The sequence below is a fragment of the Miscanthus floridulus genome, chromosome 9 (genome assembly GCF_019320115.1).
Source record: "Miscanthus floridulus cultivar M001 chromosome 9, ASM1932011v1, whole genome shotgun sequence".
In the NCBI taxonomy this organism is placed as follows: domain Eukaryota; kingdom Viridiplantae; phylum Streptophyta; class Magnoliopsida; order Poales; family Poaceae; genus Miscanthus; species Miscanthus floridulus.
The window spans coordinates 26350245-26375163 of record NC_089588.1 but is presented as its reverse complement, the minus strand read 5'-3'; the positions used below and the strand labels follow the sequence as shown (position 1 = coordinate 26375163).

At 46.1% G+C, this 24919-nt stretch overlaps 1 pseudogene; it reads right to left on the bottom strand.

Annotated features, from left to right (window-relative positions):
• Positions 1–712: 712 nt before the first annotated feature.
• On the bottom strand, positions 713–12332 carry LOC136479522 (uncharacterized; annotated as a pseudogene).
• Between the last annotated feature and the right edge of the window lie 12587 nt (positions 12333–24919).

Here is a 24919-nt window from a genome sequence, read left to right as displayed (position 1 = left end):
CTCAAAAAGGTGTATTTCTTCGGGTTTATTTCGTATCCTCTCACCATAACTATTATAAGCCTTGTATGTGGCACTCAGATCAGATCGCCATCCTCTGTACCGCTCCTTGGCAATTTTCCATATTTTCTCTTTTCTTTTATACACATCATCAGTGTTGATGAAGTTCCACCAAAGCTGGTTACAATTAAAAAGCAATGAAAACTTGTGTTTTGCAGCTTGGCAAAATCTGTAGCATTTAGTCTCCAACATGCATATTTTTGTGTATTGAGAACTGTGTCGACTATATTTTTGTATATTGAGAACTGTGTTCACTGGACGTAATCAAGAGTGTGGACAAATATTAGGCGGTGTGGACAAATATTGTCAAATGGAGTATTAAGCTGATTCCACAACGGAGTGGGTTCTAACATTGATCTTTCTGGAATCCAATTTTAATGTCTGGTCCATACTAAAAAATAGATGTTTTTAAGACATGCATGTTACTGTTTCTAGAGTATTAAGCTGATTTGGCATCTAAATTAACTAGAGGAGAGGCATGTGAATCCAAAGATTTTCTAGAACCTCTTCTCTAACTGAGGGCTGAGGGCGTATGACATTTTCTAACTGATTTTTAGCTACATGTTCTCTATTAGCAAATTTGCTTAGTAATGTACTCACTTTTTTGGACAGTAAAAGAGCAATAGCAATGTTCCTTAACAAAAAATAGTACACATCATACCAGTATCTCTTCTGCAATTTCTAGTTTGACTTCTTCCTTTATATCCTTCCAACTGTTTACTCCAATTAGTGGGGCCCATTGCCTTGTAAATAAAACGACCTCATCGACAAATGCACGGGTATTCGGTCCAATGGGTCCTCCACGGCTTTCTAAAAATTCGATTGGGAGTGTGTGAATGCGTTCCTTAACTCTCTTGTTGCCTACTGTTAATCCTTTAACAGTGCCACGACCTCTTTTCTTGCATTCATTGGAGCCATGTCCTTGCAAAAAAGACAATAACAATCTTGAGCTGTAGTAGTTCTCAACTAAGATATGTGAACCCAATATTAAAAGTACATGCATTATCACAAACCGTTTCCCTCGTCTCTTGCCTTCCTTGCATGGCTTGGCCTATTTGAGGGTGGTGTCGCATTGCTTCCATTGCTTTCGTCGTCTTCGTCTACGATTGCATCGGTGTCACGTTGTTCGACAAATGCCACTGCACACAAGGTTAAAGGTTCAGTTTTAAAAAAATTAGTACTAAACAACATTGGTTGAAGAAGAAAAATAAATTACTAATTTCTAGAATGTCCCCTTTCATCCTTAAAAATTCCTTGTACGTGGTGACTGCTTGTTGCCTCGTGTCATCCTTCAAATCTGTTAGTCACCAAAAAAATGTAAGATGAGGTGTAGTTTATATAAAGGTGCTAAGATTTTGCTTAATATGAAAACATATGCAAAAACATAGATGATATACTTTTGGATTGTTCCGGTCGTAGCTTCTTTAGCCAGTCCTTGTATGCATCAAAAGGATCATCCATAAACGGATGCTCATCTTCTTCCAGCTGCTGCCTTGGTCGCTTGAGGGGTGTTATGCTGACTTGCTGTGCTGTCTCTTGTTCCTTTGAGAGTACTAATCTGATTTCCTTATCACTCTCATTGTCTTGTAGCATAATCTCTGCATGTCTGACAAAATCGAGGGGCTGAAGACTTGCAACATCTCTTCCACAACGCTTCTTGTAGTACAAGAAGTCCCGGGCATTATACCCAAGCTAGTCCTTAAGAGATGTCAAGGTTGACAATTTTATATGAGGCCTTTCCAATTTGAACATTACATAATCCTGATCTGGAAGTCCATTCTTGCAATGAACATAAAGAGTCCACATTTCACCCGTGCCACTGCATAAATAGGACAATGGTTGATAAATAAACAAGAATAAAAAAGGTAAAGTATTACATATATATAAGTAATGGGACTAAATATCATTGAATTCAGGATTCTATTTTAGATGGTTTCTGTAATCCCATTATAGAGCAGGCACATGCAACATGAGAAATTCAATGCCTGATGCAGAAAAAGGTTAACTACATCCATACATTTTTGTGTAGTTAAACATTGATATTTAAGCATAGAAAACGATCTCAGACTTTGTATTCCTGAATCGAAACAGACAGGTTTACTTTCTGTAATTTCAGACATTTGCTGATAGCTTCACACTTTTACTTAGAGATGTACTTTGTGTTCCCGCTTTACAAAGAAACTTGATTAGTGTTTCATGCTTGGACAATGATGGATATGATTGCCATTTTGGAAATGGCAAATGTAAGATAACATTTAATAATGCATGTGTTGGTCTTGCTATCTTACAAAATGAGCTTTATTTGTTATCACTACGTGCTGATGTGAATGTTGTATGCGATGATGGGAACATTGTGTGCAACAATGAAAATGTATCCTCGTCTATGGATGTAAACAAAAAACGAAGGAGAGCTCACGATGCGTCGTCAAAATTACGGCACTGTCGTTTAGGCCATATTTCAAGGGGGAGAATAGAAAGACTAGTTAAGAATGATATTCTTCCTCCATTAGAGTTCTCAGATTTAGAACAATGCAGAGAATGCATAAAAGGAAAGTATATAAAGAAAATTAAGAAAGATGTCAAACGAAGCGCAGGAATTTTATAGATTATTCACACAGACATCTCTGGTCCATTTCCTGTAAAGAGTGTGAATGGTTATGATTCGTTCATAACATTCACAGATGATTACTCCCATTATGGCTACATTTATCCAATCAAAGAAAGAACGGAAGCATTGGATAAATTTAAGATATTTAAGGCAGAAGTTGAAAACCAACACAATTTAAAGATTAAGATAGTCAGGTCTGACCATGGGGGGGAGTACTACGGTTGGCATACCCCATATGGCCAAGTTCCTGGACCTTTTGCAAGGTTCTTACAGGAGAATGGCATAGTAGCCTAGTATTCTACATCGGGTGAACCTCAGCAGAATGGAGTAGCTGAAAGGCGCAATCGTACCCTGATGGATATGGTGCGCAGTATGATAAGTTACTCCACCTTACCATTGAGCCTGTGGATGGAGGCATTAAAAACCGCCATTCATATTCTCAATAGAATACCAAGTAAGTCGGTGCCCAAAACGCCGTATGAGTTGTGGACAGGAAGAGTACCCTCACTAAACCACTTATGTGTGTGGGGGAGTCCTGCTGAGGCTAAAGTATTTAACCCAAACATTGGGAAACTAGATCCCAAAATAGTAAGTTGCCATTTCATTGGCTACCCAGAAAAGTCAAAAGGTTTTCGTTTCTACTGTCCAGACAGACATACAAAGTTTGTGGAAACGAGATACGCTGTCGTCCAAGAGGATGAAATGATGAGGGAGAGCATGGTAGCTCGAGAAATTTACCTTGAAGAGAAGCGGGTGTATGCGCCCACTCCGATGATTCATGAGCCATTTTTCTCACTACCTGCTGTCGCTACACCGACATTGCAAGATACTATGGTGCCAGTACCTGTTGTTAGTCCGCCTATGACAACAATGAATGACGATGAGGAACCTGTTCTTCAGGATCCTATAGAACCTATTGCCACACATGAGGGGGAGCAACAACAGCCTCAAACAGAAGATGTACCAAATGTGGAGGCCCCTAGAAGGACTCAAAGAGTTAGAAAATCAGCTATTTCTGCTGACTATGAAGTATACAACACTGAGGAATTTCAAATGGAGGATGATCCCACCTCATTTGAAGAAGCCATGAGAAGTGATTATTCATCAAAGTGCCTTGAGGCCATGGAAGATGAAATGAAATCTATGAATGCCAATAAAGTTTGGGATTTGGAAATAATTCCTAAAGGAGCCAAAATAGTAGGCTGTAAATGGGTCTACAAAACAAAACTTGACTCTCAAGGGAATATAGAGAGATATAAAGTGCGACTTATGGCAAAAGGCTTTATGCAAAGAGAAGGGATTGATTACAATGAGACCTTTTCTCTAGTCTCATGTAAGGATTCCTTCAGAATCATAATGGCATTAGTGGCACATTACAATTTAGAATTACATCAGATGGATATAAAGATGACATTTCTCAATGGGGACTTGGAGGAAAATGTTTACATGGCACAACCGAAAGGTTTTGTCATGGAAGGAAAAGAACAAATGGGATGTCGCCTAAAGAAATCCATTTATGGATTAAAACAAGCTTCAAGACAGTGGTACTTGAAGTTTGATCAGACAATAAGAAATTTTGGGTTTAAAGAGAATGTAGAGGATAATTGTGTCTATGCAAAGTTTAAGAATGGGAAGTTTATCTTCCTTGTCCTGTATGTGGATGATATCTTACTTGCTATTAGTGATGTCAGTCTACTGCTAGAGACAAAGAAGTTTTTGTCCCCAAAATTTGATATGAAAGATCTTGGTGAAGCTTCGTTCGTTCTAGGGATCGAGATTCACCGAGATAGAAGTAAAGGGGTATTAGGACTATCACAAAAGGCATACATAGAAAAGATCTTAAAGAAATTCAGTATGTACAAATGTAGTCCCTCACCTGCTCCTATAGTCAAGGGTGACAGATATGGGGATTTTCAATACCCCAGGAATCAGTATGAGATCGATCAAATGAAAACGGTTCCATATGCTTCAGCTGTCGGAAGCTTGCAATATGCTCAAGTATGTACACACTCTGATTTGGCATTTGTTATCGGGTTACTTGGCAGATTCCAAAGCAATCCTAGAACAGAACACTGGAAATTAGTAAAGAAAGTCTTGCGTTATTTGCAAGGAACGAAAAGCCTCATAATGATGTATAGAAGATCTGATTCACTCCATATAGTGGGATATTCAGATTCTGATTATGCGGGAGATGATAGAAAATCCACGTCTGGATATGTATTCACTCTCGCAGGGGAGAGCTATTTCATGGAAAAGCTCAAAGCAAACTGTCACTACATCATCCATAATATATGCCGAGTTTGTAGCATGTTATGAGGCAACGGGGCAGGTGAACTAGCTAAAGAAGTTCATACCCGGTTTGAAGGTGGTTGACGACATCTATAGACCACTTAAGTTATACTGTGATAATAATCCGGTAGTACAGTATGCTCACAACAATAAGTCAAGTGGTGCTGGCAAACACATTGTGGCAGAACCGCCTGAAATAGCATGTTTACGGAGGCGCTTGTCTTCCGCTAGACACTAAGCACCCCAAAAACAACATACAGTGGGCGGTATTCGTCGGGCACACCCCGAGGGAGAACCCGAAAGATCCACATTTTTTTCCAAGGATCCAATAATGAGAACGAGTTACAATACCAGTTCATTTCATACATCAGAGTTTCTTAAAAAGTACACTATTACAATACCAAATACCAGAGTGCGAAATAATACACAGCGGAAATTAAATAAACATCTAGCAATAGGAGCGAGGATTCTGTCTGAGCCCACCAGAAGAATCCACCACACAAAGGTACATCTCATGCATCACCTACAACAGGGGTAAATAAACCCTGAGTACACAATGTACTTGCAAGACTTATCTGACTAGTGGGAATAATTTCCCGACTCAAAGGAATATGATAAGCTTTATGGTTTGCTGATTTTCTTAGGCAAAATAGCACTAACAGTGAGTCCTTATTTATGTCTTATTATAAGCCGTATTAAGTTATCATCTAGCCAGTCTATATAAGCACCTGTTCTACTTTCAAGCAAGAGTTGAGCAATCAGTTTCATTTCTTCTCCTTTCAACTTTCAGTTCTTACTACGGTGCTAAACTGTAGACAAACCGTACCGGATTTCCCAACGATTCGCAAATCAATGTGCCCAGCTGGGTGCCCTGAAAACACATGCCCCTCTTGTACCCTAGGCACAAGTAGGACTAACCCACCACTCTCCTGTCCCGTGTGTCCAGGTCCCCATCCAAACTTGGACTCCAAGCCCCCACTCCTGAGCCCCGGACTCAGTGTGGTGCAAGGACCTCCACCACCTCCTCTTCCCATCAGTCGGCTCGGAAAGAGCTGGATCCACGACAAGAGAGCAGCAAGCCTTCCCTGCACCCATACCCATGTATGCGCTCGGGACAATAATCTGTGACTTGCCTAGAGTCATATGCAACGACCGGTCCTTAATCGACACAGACAGGGAAAAAGTGTAACCGAGCTATGCCCTGTTGGCCATAGGACACAACCCTTTACACCCACCAATACCCAAACCATATCCCTGCCCGATCACCATTTACCTTTCCATCATTTTATCAGGAGTGAACATATTTTTATCTATTTGCGAGTAACGGCAGGTTACTCACGCTACCGATATCCTGAGCATAGCAACTACTCGACCTGTACTAGTAGGACTCATAGGTAGATATATTTATGCATGTAGTTTCCACAAAATGCCTGTAACATAAATGCACATCATATATATATATTCAGTGATCATTAAAAATATGGGTTATGCACTGTGGCTTGCCTTGGGCAGGCGCCGGGTCAGCAGGGTCAGGCTCCTGGGCTCCCTCCTACACGAGAATCTCCTCCTCGTACTCCTCGATCACCTCGTCGTACTCCGGCTCGCCGATGGGCGCGAAGTCTACTAGTTCGTGATCTACATGAAATGATGATGCAATGTTTAATAATATGACAACAACAACTCTTAACCTAAAAGTACATCTAGTGAACTACTAAGTGAGGTCTACACACTAAGGCTAAGCTACGTACCGTCACCACTAACAAGTATGAAACATGACATACATTCTTATATCAACTACATGTATTGCTACTCCTAATACCGATTTAATCGAGATACGATAAAACAAGAGTAATAGCTACTTTAGTAACCATCCCATTCTAAGGCTACAAAATTTACAACAAGTACATGACAACCTAGTGGTCCTACTGTAAAATTTTTGTGACTATATCTATCACCAATTATCATCAATTATTCCTACAAGTATTAACCGACCTAATATTAGCTCTCTAGCTTTGAATTTATGACCCACTACTCGTCACAGCTAACTGTAATCCAACTGTACTATCCAATAGATGATATTTTTGTGAACCTAACAAAATTAGTCTAACTATTTTTGGACAACTACGCGATTTACTACGATTTATCCAAGTTCAATTCATAACTAAAATAAATAAACATTTCTTATTTACTGGAATTAAGGAAACCGAATCCTACCCTTCGGCCCAACTCGCGCTGGCTCGGCCCACGCCGTCTTCCTGCCCGCGCGCGCCAGCAGGCCTTAGCGCGGCCCACACGGGGGCGCGGCCCAGCCGGTCAACGGCCCGCGATGGGGGAAAACCCGCGCGCGACGGCACTTTCATGAAAATGCCCCCGAGCTACTTGGCATTTACAGCGAGCGCTAAGACACTATTTCACTAGTCTATGCTTTTACAGATACGCCCTCCCCTTCCTTCTTCTTTGCCACGGCGACGTCCCCCGGCACCTGGGCGCGCACTGGCGCAACGGCACGAGCACCGGGCGGCCACGCTGGTGACATCCGAGCCTCTAAGGCCTAGCTAAGGGGCCGGTGATTACCTCCACAACAACGCACAACGGTTGGAACCCATACAGTGAGCAGGGGCATCGTCCCGGGTTCCCTCCCCGGCGGTGAACCTTGACCTGCAATGGCGGATACGTTCCCGTGAGCAACAGCGAAGGCAGAGTAAGCACAGTAGCTAGCGAGCACAAGGGAGCGCTCACGGACACCTTCGCTTTGACGGTTCGATCGGAGGAAGCCTGAGGTGAGTTGGCCATGTGCGCACCGACGATGCGATGGCGCACGGTGATGGCACAGCCGCGGCGGTGGTGGCTGGCTGGCTGCAAAGCTACGGCTGAGGTGCGCGGGGTGCTCAGGAGGGTACAACTATGCTGACGGTGCACTGAATTGCTGCGGGGTGCTCGGAGTGGCTGGCTTGCCGACGGTGCGCATCCATCTAGTCTTATGGACCCGATGGCGCGGCATTAAGAAATTGGAGTACAGGATGAAGCTATAGGCGGCGATGCGGGGACAATAGGACTACAGGCTACCTAGCGGAGTCGAAAACGTGCTCTATTTGAAACAAGGCACCGCTGCCACAGCGAATTTGAAGGAGCCGCCTCGGTGGCCATGGAGATAGCGGCGGCAGGGGAGGGTCCTAACATGACTAGGCTCGGTCCAGCTGTGGTTGTCAATGTAACAAACAAACATGCGCCACGATGGGGGATAGCGGGACGTGCCCCAGGCGACTGTCTGCACGGCCGTGGCTGTAAGCCAACGAGGCTTGGCACGACATCGCAGTGGGCAGCGCTAGACAAGGGAACATAGTGCGAGTGACACGGAGGTGATAGTGGAGCAGGCTTTTGTCCTGCGCACGAGCAGCCAAGGCGATGTCAACGGGCGTAGTACCGGTGTGGCGACGGGCGGCGTGTAGCACGGACTCGGCGCACTCCCGGCCAAGGCAGTGCAGAGTAGGGCATGACGCGGCAGGCACTGTCGACGTCCTGGGTGCAGCGCATCAGCCAGCGAGGTGACCCACGCGCCACAAGGAGCAGCAGGCAGCTAAGGCAGCAGTAGCCAGGGCAGCAACAGTCAGGGCCTACGCGCGGTGTGTTCACGGGCAGCAGCGAGGACGCAAATGGCGCTCTGGCGCGCTGGGCGAGTCAGCAGCGACGGTAGGCTGGGCAGTGGCGGTGGCCGCGACCAGCGCGCGGTGGCAGGCGGTCAGGGCCCGTAGCATAGGTGCCGTGCACGCGCATACACGCCCTGGCGTAGCAGTGGAGCATGGCCAACACGGTAGTGTGCTAGCAAGCTAGCAACGTGCCGAACCCAGTGGTGACCGCGCCCAGAGCAGAGGCCAGGTGCCGTGCACGATTTTTAAAGCAGGAAGAAACTTGTACACAAAGCTCCAAACGCCAAACTAATCGCTCGATGCGCAAGAGGGTATATCAAGCTATCAATCGAAGCCGTGACATTGTGCTACTTCCTAAGCTGATCGTTCTATAAAACTTGCCAAAGGTAGCTTCATCGACCTTCTTTCAAACCTACGTGAACTAACGTCGTTTCGAACGATTTTGCGTCGAACCCCAAATCTGACCTACTTGATGTACTAACTAGCTATCCTTGTTCTCGACCACACATATCTCATCGCCATTCGCAAAAACGTTCCTTATCATTTTCGTTCGACAAATTTTGTTTTAAGTGACACGAAACGTAATATTGTTTCATGTTTCGTATAAATGTTTCAAGTGCCAAACATTGATTTATACTTCATGTTACACACATGTACAAACAAGTATGATGCTCATGTAGTGTTTTAGCAAAATAGTACAATGTAACACCGAGGGTGTTACAAATCTACCCCCCTAAAACAAAATCTCGACCCGAGATTTCTTGTGCCTAGTGTGAGAAGGGGATAGGGAATACATTTTGACGCAGCAACTAATTATCCGAACCAGAGAGGAGGTGGGGGTAATGCTTCAACAAGTAGCTCTCTTGTTCCTAGGTGGCTTCATCTTCAGAATGGTTTTGCCATTGCACTTTATAGAATTTTCTCACACTGTTCCTGGTTACCCTTTCTTTCTCATCCAAGACTTTAATAGGATGCTCCACATAAGACAGATCAGGCTAGAGCGGAAGTCCTTCAATTTCCATAGCTTCTTCCGAAACCCGTAGACATTTCTTCAATTATGAGACGTGAAACACATTATGAACCACCGATAGGATTTCAGGAAGCTGGAGACGATAAGCAACGGGGCCACATGGCTACAACACCTTGTATGGACCCACATACCGAGGGGCTAACTTGCCATGGACACCAAACCGATGCACCCCTCTCATAGGAGATACTTTGAGATACACAAAATCCTCAGCTGCAAACTCTAAAGGCCTTCTTCGCTTGTCTGCGTAAGCCTTTTGTCGGCTCTGAGATGCCTTCAAGTGGCTTTGAATGATGTTTACTTTCTCTCGAGCCTCTTTTATGAAATCAGGCTTGAAGTATCCATGGTCTCCCACTTCAACCCAGTTTAGTGGCGTTCTACACTTCTGCCCATATAGAGCTTCAAATGGTGCCATGCGGATGCTCTCTTGGTAGCTGTTATTATATGAAAATTCAGCTAACTTCAAACACTTATCCAACTTCTTAGGAAAAGAAATGGTACAAGCCCTCAACATATCCTCGAGCACCTGGTTCACCCTTTTAGTTTGACCATCAGTTTGTGGGGTGGTATGCTGAGCTTCTAAGAAGATGAGTACCTAGACAGTGCTGCAGTTGCTTCTAGAAACGAGAGACAAAGACTGATCCTCTATCAGAAACAAGAGTAAGAGGAACCCCATGTAGGGTCACAATCTGATCGAAATATATCTCAGCATACTTCTTAGCAGTATATCTAGTGTCCACTAGGATGAAGTGAGCAGACTTGGTGAGACGGTCCACAATGACCCAGATAGAATCATAGCCTGTGGACGTGCGGGGTAAACCCACAATGAAATCCATGGAAATATCCTCCCATTTCCAAATAGGAATGGGCAAGGGCTGCAGATATCCTGGAGCACACATATGATCTGCCTTGACTCTACCGCAAGTGTCGCACTCTGCAACATACTGGGTGATGTCTTGCTTCATGTAGGACCACCAATATAATTGGCGCAGATCATGGTACATCTTGTTACTGCCAGGATGAATAGACAACTTTGAATGGTGAGCTTCATTCAAAATTTTTCTTTTCAGCTCTTCATTGGACGAAACCACCAGTCTATCCTTATATCTCACCACTCCATGTTCATCAACACTAAAGTGAGGGCCACGCCCTTCAGCCATCAATTTTCTGATGTGAGGAATCTCTTTGGGGTCTTCCTTCTGCTCTCGAAGAATCTGCTCCAGCAATTCCGAGGTCAATGCAATATGAGCTAGCACCTCTATGTGGTTGAGAGACAAAAGCATTTCCTCAACCTAGTGTGACTTATGGCTCAAAGCATCTGCTACAACATTGGCCTTTCCTGGGTGATAATGGACTTCCAAATTATAATCCTTTATCAACTCTAACCATCTCCTTTGCCTCATGTTCAGTTCAGACTGAGTGAAAATATACTTGAGGCTCTTGTGGTCTGTAAAGATATGCACCTTATTGCCCAACAGATAATGCCTCCAAATCTTCAGAGAGTGGACTATAGCCGCTAGCTCTAAGTCATGGGTAGGGTAATTCACCTCGTACTTCTTCAGTTGGCGTGAAGCATAAGCTATCACACGCCCATCTTGCATAAGCACACACCCCAACCCTGTCTTCGAGGCATCACAGTATACATCAAAGGGCCTATCAATATCTGGTTGGGCCAATACAGGAGCAGTGGTCAGAAATGTCTTCAGAGATTGAAAAGCTTCTTCACAAGTCGGGCTCCAATCAAACTTAGCTTCTTTTTGGAGTAGCTTGGTCATTGGCTAGGCTATCTTGGAGAAATCTGGAATGGAGCGCCAATAATATCCAGCTAGACCCAGAAACTACCGAATCTGATGCACAGACCTAGGAGATTTCCAATCTAACACATCTTGCACTTTACTGGGATCCACCGAGACGCCCTCAGGTGTCAACACATGCCCTAAAAACTACACTCCATCTAACCAAAATTCGCACTTGCTGAATTTAGCATACAGCTTGTGCTCCCTTAGTCGAGCCAGTACTATCCGGAGGTGTCAGGCATGCTCTTCATCATTCTTGGAATAGATCAGGATGTCATCAATGAAAACCACCACAAACTTATCCATCTCCGACATAAAAACTGAATTCATCAGATACATGAAGAAGGCAGGAGCATTGGTAAGACCAAACGACATCACTAGGTACTCATATAGCCCATACCTAGTAGAGAAAGCTATCTTTGGTATATCATGTGGCCTGATCTTGATCTGATGATAACCTGATCGGAGATCAATCTTCGAGAATACCTTGGCACCCGCTAGGTATCTATGCGGGGCAAGGGATACTTGTTCTTAACTGTTACCGCATTAAGAGGGCAGTAATCCACACACATCCTCAGAGTACCGTCCTTCTTCTTCACAAAAATGGTGGGGCAACCCCATGGTGAAGAACTCGGATGGTTGAAACCTTTGTCCATCAACTCTTCCAGCTGCTTTTTCCTTTCCGCTAGTTCCCTTGGAGCCATGCGGTATGGATGTTTGGAGATAGGAGCAGTATCGGGCTCTAGCTCAATGGAGAACTCTACCTCTCTGTCTAGTGGCAACCCAGGAAGATCTTCAGGAAAAACATCTAGAAACTCACAAACCACAGGGATGGAGGTAAGATCTGAAGAGGCTTCAGCATGGGTAGCAACAAGTAAGACTGGATCTAAGGGTACAATAAGAGACATCCTATCCTCAGAAGAAGGAAGCCGTAACTCCACACTTCTCTTCATATCCAATACTACCTCATACACCCACAACCAGTTCATTCCAAGAATAGCATCAATGCCTTGCCTAGGCATTATCATGAACTATAGGTGGTAAGTGTGGGTGGCTAATACCAAACTTACTGTATCCGTGCGGGTATTGATGAACATTTATGAACCCACAGTATGGATCTTATAGGCATATGGTATAGCCATAAGTGGTAAGTTGTGTCGCTCTACAAACCCCATGCTCATGAAGGAATATGATGCACCAGAATCGAACAACACCAAAGCTAGATGGGAGTCGATGGTAAACATACCAGCCATAACTGCCTCCTACTGCACAACCCGCTCAGCATCTGTGAAGTGCACCTGACCAGACCTACTGGGCACTTTCTTCTTAATGATGGTCCTCTTGATAAGCCTGGAATTTGTGGACAGTTGAGCTGACTGAGTTGGCTGGTTCTGGGGACAGGCCCAGGCATAGTGGCCATCTTTGCCACATTTGAAACAAGCTCCTGGCCTATTCCCAAACCCCTGACGAGGTGGGACCTGCTATCCCTGAGACTGCTATGGCTTCACCTATTGTGGAGGTGCACGGTACTAAGTAGAGGAAGCTTGCGAAGTCTGCTGGGGCTACCGGAACGGAGGCCTGCCGGATGGTTGATAGGACCCCCGCTGGACAACCTAAATCTTCTGTGTGTGAGGGTGGCTAGAGGATCCAGCTGCCACCCGCTTCCTCTTCCAATTAGCCTGTGATTCCTGCTAAAAACCCTCCATGGCAATGGCGGCGTTCATTAGAGCCCCAAAGGTCTGATAGTTCCCCGTATAAAGTTTCTCCTGAAGGAGGGGAGCGAGACCACGAAAGAAGCGTTCCCGCTTCCTGTCATCAGTATCCACCTGACTGCCGGCATACTGAGCCAAGTGATTGAACTTGTTCACATATTCCATCACTGTCCTATTTCCCTAGCGCAGCTCCAGGAACTCTATCATCTTCTAGTTGATGACACCAACATAGATAAAGAACTCTCGGAAGGTGGTGGAGAACTCCTGCCATGTTGCTGGATGATCCGGCTGCTCCGTGGCCTAGAAAGTTTCCCACCAGGCACCTGCGGACCCTAGAAGCTGCTGTGCCGCAAAGTACACCTTCTATTCGTCGGTCACTCCGAGCAGCCGAAATTTCTGCTTGAGAGTGCGATGCCAGTGCTCCGCCTCTAGGGGCTCATCAGACGGCGTGAACATGGGTGGGTGAGTCTTGAGGAAGTCATGATAAGAGGACTGCCCCTCAGGACGGCGGGCACCACCCCCGTTCCCACCGTTGCCCCCGTGACCTCTGCGGGCGAGACCCGTGACAGCTTGCGCCATTAGGTCCATGGCACAAGCTGTTTCCTGGCGAGCAGCAGCTGACTCCCGGCGAGTGGCCAACAGCTCCACCATCATCTCAGCGGGAGTCATCAGTGGAGGCGGTGGCGGCGGCTGAAAAGGATGAGGAGCTAGAGGTGGAACCTACTGACCTCCCCCGCTGCCATGCTCAATGGCCTGGACACTGTCACCCTGGCCCTCGTGAGCCACCCCAGAACTGGTGCTCCCATGTCCAGACCTTAGATTCATCTGTAATAGATATGAACCATCCATTAGAACAACCTTCTGATTAGAAGCAAGGAATTAGAGAGGTGACAGCACAATTATTAAAGCAGTCATTTAGTTAGTCCTATCAATTAACTAATTCAATTATACGTGAAGGGGGATTTCAGTTGATGTAAGATGCTATTATCATGATGCATGCTTCGACCTATACGTTCACTCAAGCCGGAATATAGCGGCTTCGTAAATTGTTTGGCACATCGCACACTCACTTTTCGTATACTAAGCGATTTCTTACACAACGTAAGTCAGTGTACCTGCAAAAACTGATTAGATAAAACCAGTGCCGCTATCCTAGATATACCATATTGCTAGGGCTTATATTTATTTACCTAATATAATCACATCCTACTTTTTATAAAACTTTTGTTGGTCAAATTTTTAAGTTTTGAAAAAGAGTGATGAAACCCGTAACCATTATTGGCTCTGATACCAGCTGTGGCAGAACCGCCTGAAATAGCACGTTTACGGAGGCGCTCGTCTTCCGCCAGACACTAAGCACCCCGAAAATAAGCTACAACAGGTGGTATCCGTCGGGCACACCCCGAGGGAGAACCCGAAAGATCCACATTTTTTTCTAAGGATCCAATAATGAGAACGAGTTACAATACTAGTTCATTTCATACATCAGAGTTTCTTAAAAAGTACATTATTACAATACCAAATACCAGAGTGCGGAATAATACACAGCGGAATTTAAATATACATCTAGCGATAGGAGCGAGGATTCCATCTGAGCCCACCAGAAGAATCCTCCACACAAAGGTACATCTCATGCATCACCTGCAACAGGGGTAAATAAACCCTGAGTACACAATATACTCGCAAGACTTATCCGACTAGTGGGAATAATTTCCCGACTCCAAGGAATATGATAAGCTTTATGGTTTGCTGGTTTTCTTTAGCAAAACAGCACTAACAGTGAGTCCTTACTTATGTCTTATTATAAGCCATATTAAGTTATCATCTAGCCAGTCTATATAAGCACTTGTTCTACTTTCAAGCAAGAGTTGAGCAATGAGTTCCATTTCTTCTCCTTTCAACTTTCAGTTCTTACTACGGTGCTAAACCGCAGACAAGCCGTACCAGATTTCCCGGTGATTCGCGAATCAATGTGCCCAGCTGGGTGCCCCGAAAACACACGCCCTGCTTGTACCTCAGGCACAAGCAGGACTAACCCACCACTCTCCTCCTGTCCCGGGTGTCCAGGACCCCGTCCAAACTTGGACTCCAAGCCCCCACTCCGGACTCCTGGACTCAGTGTGGTGCAAGGACCTCCACCACCTCCTCTTCCCATCAGTCGGCCCGGAAAGAGCCGGATCCACGACAAGAGAGCAGCAAGCCTTCCTACGCCCATACCCAAGTATGCGCTCAGGACAATAATCTGTGACTTGCCTAGAGTCATATGTAATGACCAATCCTTAATCGACACAGACAGGGAAAAAGTGTAACTGAGCTATGCCCTGTTGGCCACAGGACACAACCCTTTACACTCACCAATACCAAAACTATATCCCTGCCCGGTCACCATTTACCTTTCCATCATTTTATCAGGAGTGATCATATTTTTACCTATTTGCGAGTAACAGCAGGTTACTCATGCTACCGATATCCTGAGCATAGTAGCTACTCGACCTATACTAGTAGGACTCATAGGTAGATATATTTATGCATGTAGTTTCCACAAAATGCCTGTAACATAAATGCACATCATATATATATTCAGTGATCATTAAAAATATGGGCTATGCATCGGGGCTTGCCTTGGGCAGGCGCCGGGTCTATAGGGTCAGCACCAATAGGCTCCTGGGCTCCCTCCTGCACGAGAATCTCCTCCTCGTACTCCTCGATCACCTCATCATACTCCGGCTCGCCGACGGGCACGAAGTCTACCATTTCGTGATCTACATGAATGATGATGCAATGTTTAATAATATGACAACGGCAACTCTTAACCTAAAAGTACATCTAGTGAACTACTAAGTGAGGTCTACCCACTAAGGCTAAGCTACGTACCATTACCACTAACAAGTATGAAACATGACATACATTATTATAGCAACTACAGGTATTGCTACTCCTAATACCGATTTAATCGAGATAAGATAAAACAAGAGTAATAGCTACTTTAGTTACCATCCCATTCCGAGGCTACAAAATTTACAAGTACATGACAACCTAGTGGTCCTACTATAAAATTTTTGTGACTATATCTATCACCAATTATACACAATTATTCCTACAAGTATTAACCGACCTAACATTAGCTCTCTAGCTTTGAATTTATGACCCACTACTCGTCACAGCTAACTACAATCCAACTGTACTATCCAGTAGACGATATTTTTGTGAACCTAACAAAATTAGTCTCACTATTTTTGGACAACTACGCGATTTACTACGATTTATCGAAGTTCAATTCATAACTAAAATAAATGAACATTTCTTATTTACTGGAATTGAGGAAACCGAATCCTACCCTTCGGCCCAACTCACGCTGGCTCGGCCCACGCCGTCTTCCCGCCCGCGCGCGCCAGCAGGCCTCAGCGCGGCCCATGCGAGGCGCGGCCCAGCCGGCCAACGGCCCACGACAGGGAAAACCCGCGTGCGACGGCACTTTCACAAAAATGCCCCCGAGCTACTTGGCATTTACAGCGAGCGCTAAGACACTATTTCACTAGTCTATGCTTTTACAGATATGCCCTCCCCCTCCTTCTTTATCGCGGCGACGTCCCCCGGCACCCGGGCGTGCACTCGCGCGACGGCACGGGCACCGGGCGGCCACGTCGGTGACATCCGAGCCTCCAAGGCCTAGCTAAGGGGCCGGTGATTACCTCCATAGCAACGTGCAATGGCTAGAACCGATACAGTGAGTAGGGGCATTGTCCCGGGTTCCCTACCCGGCGGTGAGCCTTGACTTGCAATGGCGGATGCGTTCCCGTGAGCAACAACGAAGGCAGAGTAAGCACAGTAGCTAGCGAGCACAAGTGAGCGCTCACAGACACCTTCGCGTTGACAGTTCGGCCGGAGGAAGCCCGAGGTGAGTTGGCCACGTGCGCACCGACGATGCGACGACGCCCGGTGATGGCACGGCCGTGGCGGTGGTGGCCGGCCGGCTGCAAAGCTACGACTGAGGTGCGCGGGGTGCTTAGGAGGGTACAACTATGCTGACGGTGCACTGAATTGCTACGGGGTGCTCGGAGTGGCTATCTTGCCAACGGTGCGCATCCGTCCGGTCTAATGGACCCGATGGCGCGGCATTAAGAAATTGGAGTACAGGACAAAGCTATAGGCGGCGATGTGGGGACAGTAGGACTACAGGCTACCTAGCGGAGTAAAAAACGTGCTCAATTTGACACAAGGCACCGCTGCCACGACGAATTTGAAGGAGCCGCCCCGGCGGCCATGAAGACAGCGGAGGCAGGGGAGGGTCCTGACGTGGCTAGGCTTGGTCCGGCTACGGTTGTCAATGCAACAAACAAACATGCGCCATGATGGGGGACAGCGGGACGTGCCCTAGGTGACTGTCCGCACGACCGTGGCTGCAAGCCGACGAGGCTCGGCACGGCATCGCAGCGGGCAGTGCCAGACAAGGGAACACAGTGCGAGTGACATGGAGGTGATAGTGGAGTAGGCTTTTGTCCTGCGTGCAAGCAGCCAAGGCAATGTCAATGGGCGTAGTACCGGCGTGGCGACGGGCAGCGTGTAGCGCGGACCTGGCGCACTCCTGGCCAAGGCAGTGCGGAGCAGGGCATGGCGCGGCAGGCACTGTCGACGTCCTAGGCACAACGTGTTAGCCGGTGAGGTGACCCACGCGCCACAAGGAGCAGCAGGTAGCCAAGGCAGCAGTAGCCAGGGCAGCAGCAGCCAGGGCCTACGCGCGGTGTGTTCACGGGCGGCAGCTAGGACACAAATGGCGCTCCCGCGCGCTGGGCGAGTCAGCAGCGATGGCAGGCCGGGCAGTGGCGGTGGCCGCGACCAGCGCGCGGTGGTAGGTGGTCAGGGCCCGCAGCACAGGTGCCGTGCGTGTGCATACATGCCCTAGCGTAGCAGTGGAGCATGGCCAGCGCGGCAGTGTGCTGGCAAGCCAGCAACGTTCCTGGCCCAGTGGTGACTGCGCCCAGAGCAGAGGCCAGGTGCCGTGCACGATTTTTAAAGCAGGAAGAAACATATACACAATGCTCCAAACGCCAAACTAATTGCTCGATGCGCAAGAGGGTATATCAAGCTATCAATCGAAGCCGTGACATTGTGCTACTTCCTAAGCCGATCGTTCTATAAAACTTGCCAAAGGTAGCTTCGTCGACCTTCTTTCAAACCTATGCGAACTGACGTCGTTTCGAACGATTTTGCGTCGAACCCCAAATCCGACCTACTTGATGTACTAACTAGCTATCCTTGTCCTCGACCGCACATATCTCATCGCCATTCGCAAAAACGTTCCTTATCATTTTCGTTCGACAAATTTCATTTTAAGTGACACGAAACGTAACTTTGTTTCATGTTTCATATAAATGTTTCAAGTGCCAAACATTGATTTATACTTCATGTTACACACATGTACAAACAAGTATGATGCTCATGCAATGTTTTAGCAAAATAGTACAATGTAACACCGAGGGTGTTACACACATTGACATAAAGTATTATGTTGTGAAAGATAAAGTCCGGGATCATGTCATAAGCCTTGAGCATATAAGTACCGAAAAGATGCTCGTAGATCCGCTTACAAAAGGCTTACCACCCAACGTGTTCAGAGAACATGTAGCCGGCATGGGTTTAAGAGAAAGCCTATAATTCCTAGACAAAAGAAGGCCCAAAGTTAAGTATCTATTTCAGAACAGAGTGGTGTGTTGTAGCTGTTAAATCTATCGATAATTGACCGTGACGATGAAACATGCTCTATGTGCTAATCTGTAATGGAATGAACAAAAGTAAATGATATGAAATTGAAAGATGGTCGGAGATCCAGGGGGAGATTGTTAGATTGATCTCTAATCCCAAACTGGGCCCAACGGTCTAGTTGGGCCTTTGATCCATGCCCTGATCGGGGGCGCCTAGCCCACTATGGCTAGAGGGCTCCTGTCACACTGCGCAATAAATTGAGGTGGGGGCCGGCGGCTCTGAGTATGAGGTTCGCCTGAGCCGAGCTCCCCACCGACAAAATCCTAACCTGATCTAGTGAGGGGTGCAGCCAGTGACGGGAAGCACCTCCACCACTGCACTACGCTGCCATCGGTCTTCACCACCGGTCGCCACTGCTCATCACCGTCACCGTCTTCACCGACCGTCGCTGCCCTCGCGCAGACACCGACACAACGACCATGGCCGACGCCGCTGGATCGAAGCCCTATGATGGCCGGTAACCTAGCACTACTCCTCTCTCTAATTTCTGTCTAGTTCACGTACTAGGACATGTTATCCATTTACAAGATGTACCCGGCTAGATCTATGACTGTCGACGAAATATGGTCGGCAGTCCACCGAGGGGGGTGCCCGTGGTGGTAGATTATCGGTAGACGGTGTGTGTAATCAGGAACCAGATGGTGACACAAGGCGCAGAGACAGCGATTTAGACAGGTTCGGGCCATCTGATCGACGTAATACCCTATGTCCTGTGTCTTTGGTGTATTGTATTGAGATGTAGGGGACCCTTGTCTCTCCTTATATACTCCGAAGAGACAAGGTTACAAGTAAAGTATCCAATTTGGTATTATTACAATATCTAGTACAACTTGTAATCTTGATGTGCACACCTTGATCTTACGGGCCGGGCCACCTCGGATGGTGCGGCCCATGTACCATCTTGTGGTACCCGGGGGTATATCCCCCACAGCTAGTCCCCGAGCGCCATGTATTCTGATGCGACACGCCATTTTAACCTTCTTCGAACAGTGAGGCTTGAGTTCTTGACATCTCCGACCACTGTTGTCACCGGAGAAATAGGTTGTCCGAAGAATGTATGGTGCTCTTAAGAAAAAAGAAAAAGATTTCCGTCCTGGGAAGTGTGCCCACCTGTATTTCTGAAAAGAAATGTAAGTGCATCTTGAAGCGTAGCGTCCTTGATCATCAGAGGCGTAGGGGTCAAAAAACAAACACATTCACCGCAAGGTGAAGTGTGCCCACTTAGTCCCCGAGCCTGGTAGTAGGTGACGTAGACACATGGTGCCAGGGTCTAAAAAGAATTCCCAGTTAAGTTGAGAACCCAATCGTCGTACAGGCGATATGAGATGCACCGGCAGGTGCATCGTACCAATGTAGTCCCCGAGCTTGCTGGAAGGCGAGGTATGAGCCTTGTAGCAAGGTCTAAGTGAGAAAAAATATCCCAACTATATGCGAGTTGCCAGTCACATGTAGTCGAGACGCAAAGTCCTCGAGCCGTGGTCGGAGAGTGGTCGAGGCAGTCCCCGAGCACAGGTCGAGCAGCGAGCGACGAAGTCCTCGAGCCGTGGTCGGAGAGTGATCGAGGCAGTCCCCGAGCACAGGTCGAGGAGCGAGCGACGAAGTCCTCGAGCCATGGTCAGAGAGTGGTCGAGGCAGTCCCCGAGCACAGGTCAAGCGACGAAGTCCCCGAGCCATGGTTGGAGAGTGATCGAAGCAGTCCCCGAGCGTAGGTTGAGGAGCGAGCGACGAAGGCCCCGAGCCGTGGTCGGAGAGTGATCGAGGCAGTCCCCGAGCATAGGTCGAGGAGCGAGCGACGAAGTCCCCGAGCTGTGGTCGGAGAGTGACCGAGGCAGTCCCCGAGCGTAGGTCGAGAAGCGAGCGACGAAGTCCTCGAGCATAGCTTGAAATTCCTGTAGATAAATATGTAGAATGGTAGTATATGATGTACAAAATAATAAATTATGGAAAAAAATCAGCGGTGAAGAAATAGCGTATGACGCTCAGTAGTCATTTGCAAATGAGCATGATGTGATAAAGCAGTTGGTGCTTTGTAAACATCAGTGTTAATGTGAAGTTTGTGTTTATACTTAATATAAACTGCCCGACCAGTTAGTATGTAGCTGAGTCTCCAGCCCTAGCTAGCCCGTTAACCATAACGCGGGGCGCAGAGCCCGTGCACGTGTAGAAAGAACAAAGCATTGCTAAGGAGCCGTTGGCGACCACCCATAACGCAGAGGGCAGACGCTCGTGCACGTGTAGGGATGAGCCGGAGACAGGGCCGTCTCTGGAGGCATCGAGCGTCAACATGACTGGTCAAGGATTTGCATTAAGTATAGTTGTATGTTATATTTAAGATGGTATACATGGACAAACGCTATTTGAAGAATGATCATGACAAGGACGTTGTGGAGAAACGTCATAATGAAAAGTATATTAAATATAAATATTAGAAGTATACTTATCTTTGGATATAAATCTGGTCGGTGGTGATGAAGTTGTCTGGTCCTCGAGCTTTCCGACCTATCGTCATGACGATGGTCGCGGTTGTCGTAGCGCCGTTCTTCGCGGCGATCATCATTGCGACGTGGTCTGGTGGTCGATGTGCTCGGAGCTCGGCAGAGCCGCTCGGGATGTGGTCGACGTGGTCGTGGTCGACGTGGTCGGAGCTCGGCGGAGCTGCTTGGGACGTGGTCGACGTGGTCCGTGGTCGACGTGGTCGGAGCTCGGCGGAGCTGCTCGGGACGTGGTCGACGTAGTTGCCGAAGGACGCCACCGCGATCAGTCGAGTTGTTATTGACATGTTGAAGAAGAAAATCCCATCTGATTCGTCGAAAGATCAGCGCGCACAACCCCTAAAGGGGACCCCTACCTGGCGCGCCACTGTCGACGAAATATGGTCGGCAATCCACCGAGGGGGGTGCCCGTGGTGGTAGATTATCGGTAGACGGTGCGTGTAATCAGGAACCAGATGGTGACACAAGGCGCAGAGACAGCGATTTAGACAGGTTCGGGCCGTCTGATCGACGTAATACCCTATGTCCTGTGTCTTTGGTGTATTGTATTGAGATGTATACAGATTAACCTGTCCTCTAGGGGACCCTTGTCTCTCCTTATATACTCCGAAGAGACAAGGTTACAAGTAAAGTATTCAATTTGGTACTATTACAATATCTAGTACAACTTGTAATCTTGATGTGCACACCTTGATCTTACGGGCCGGGCCACCTCGGATGGTGCGGCCCATGTACCATCTTGCGGTACCCGGGGGTATATCCCCCACAATGACTATGTGATTAGAATAGACCAACAATTGGGAGTTCCCAAGGACACCCAATATATAAATGGCTTTGGAAATCTGCATGCCAAAACAAGAGAAAAAATTTCTTTTGGCTTTTACTCAAGGACAGGTTGAGTACATGAGAATTACTCAGACGTAAAACAATGTTTCTGCAAGATTATAACTGTGTTCTCTGTACTCATCGTGTAGAAGAGTCTCTCTTCCATCTCATTTTTGACTGCCCTTTTGCAATGGCTTGCTGGAATACTCTGAATCTGTTGGTACCAGTGTCTTCTTCACCTTTGCAGATTTTTGAAGCCTTCAAGACTCAACTACATGTGCCATTCTTTATGGAAATTTTGGTAACGATGTGTTGGTCTATTTGGACTGTTAGGAATGATGTCATTTTCAAAGGAATTCCAGCCCCCATCCAACGATGCAAGTTGATCTTCAGGACAGAGTTTGCCTTAGTTATACTAAGGGAAAAAACAGTTTACCATCCAACAATTGATACATGGCTAGAAGCTTAAGTGTAATCCTTTTAATTTTCTTTGTAACCTTCTTTGTATCTTGATTCCAGTTTTTGAGAACTGTAGAACTGTAAAATTAGTATTTCAATAAAAGCACAGTAGGGGGCTTTACCCCTCCTGTTTTCCCTAAAAAAAACCTCAATTTTTGAAATCAGAACCACCTGGGAGCTCATGATGGTGTGGTATTAAGAACTCTGGCCCAACACGCTTGATGGCTGGGGCGCTTTCAATCTGTAGCAACTCCAAGCTGGGGAGCTGGAACAAACCGTCGGGTAGCTCCGCGCAATAAGGCAAGTCTTCCATTGCTAGATTCCTCAAGCTTCCAAGGAACGCCATTGCTGTCGACGTCATCCACCGTGGAAGTAGTTGACTAAGGTAACCTTGGATTTTTAGATTTTCTAAGCAAGGTGGACGGCAGAGCTCATCAAACACCTTCTCGGTTTCTTGCTGCTCTTCATGTTTTACCAACCGTTGAGCACCTCCACGTCTACTAGTGCACTCTAAGTACAAAAAGCTGAGGTGCACCTTTTCACCAAGCCTGTCCTTTATAGCAAACGGGGAAGAAGATACATTCTCCAGGCCATGGCCATGTATATGAAGCACCATGAGCTGGTTAAGGGACCCAAATTCTTCCAAACTACACCAATCACCCTCCACGTGGGTTGGAAAGCCCTTCAATATTCTCAAATTAGTTAGGCCGCCCAAACCCTTAGGTATATTGTTTATACCTGAGTCAAAGAGGCTTAGGTACCTCAGCTGATGTAACCTCCCAACGCCACCAGGAAGCTTCACCAAACTTTTACAATTAGAAAGGTCAATGCACTGCAAGAATTTCATCTTAGCTATTTTTTCTGGCAAAGGTGTCAGTGCCATCTAGGGACAAATACCTCAAGTGTTTGAGTTGGAACAAGGATTCTGACAATACATCGAAATTTCCATCTTCTATATGTCGAGTCTGCAAACATGGAAAAGATGACAGAATCACCTGGGTTGATTTTTATTCCCCCAACTAAAATTAGTGTCCGTAGTGATATATGTGCTTGCAGAGAACTCCACCCAAGCTCATTGGACTCTGATCCTTTGGTTTTTAGTGATATCCGAAAAACATTTTGTGGATTAATATAATTGATAAGGCCAGCCTCGCTTTTGTGAGCTATCATTGCTTCATCTCTAGCTAATGAGCGAATGACGTCATGCATATTGCAAACTCCCTGGTCGACAAACCTTGGAACAGGCTCTAGAAGGTTCCTAGCTATCAACTGGTCATAGTACTCTCTTCCTAGTACTTCAAAATCTTGTGAGTTTCCATGAATAAATCCTTCACTAATCCACATGGCAATAATGCGGTCATGCGAGAAAATTGTGCTCTTGGGGAGGAGGGCGTAGTGCAGAAAGCAAGACTTCAAATCAGGATGCAAATCTTAGATAGCTAAGGTATATTGCATAGTTTAGCTCTTCAGGCATTTGGGATACTGATCATGTAGAATCATTTAGGACATTTTTCCAGTCGCTTTGCCTTGTGTTTCTCTGGCGCAGAAGGCCACCTATTACTTTGACTGCGAGAGGCAAACCATCACATTTTTCTATAATCGACACTACAATGTTCTTCAGTGTATCTTTTATTCATCATTATTTTCATTTCCGACCACCCGCAAGCAGCCGCATGGCAAAATTTATTATATATGTAATATGTATAGCACTACGGTGCAACTAGGTGACGTCTGTGGACAGAAGTGGTCACTCTAGCATTACCGACTCTTGTATTTTATAGTCACCGTATTATGTACCTGTTTATATTCACTCCTGTAGCTTTTATTAAAAAATTATTTTACTAAAATTGAATGAACTATCGTCTCAGCCTACACTTTGGCATTAAAAATGTTGAACTTGTTATATCAAAGAATTATATATGTAGCAATATTATTTTGTAGAAATATAGAATAATTAAAATTAAATTACTAGTATTGATATGACATATTATTTCTGCCAAAATTTATAAACTTATTTAAAATAAAAACTTACAAAATTTATTTCCATATCTTATAAATGTAATATCAAATAAATTGTCAGTATCTTTATTTATTTTATATATGTGGTTTGTTAACAAAGTTTTTTATCATTTGATTAATTATTAAATAAAGAGTAAATTTCACTAGCAGTCGTCGAACTTGTCCCGAGTTCTCATCTCGTTCTCAGTACATTCAAATTGCACATCATCCTTTGTGTTGGGATCA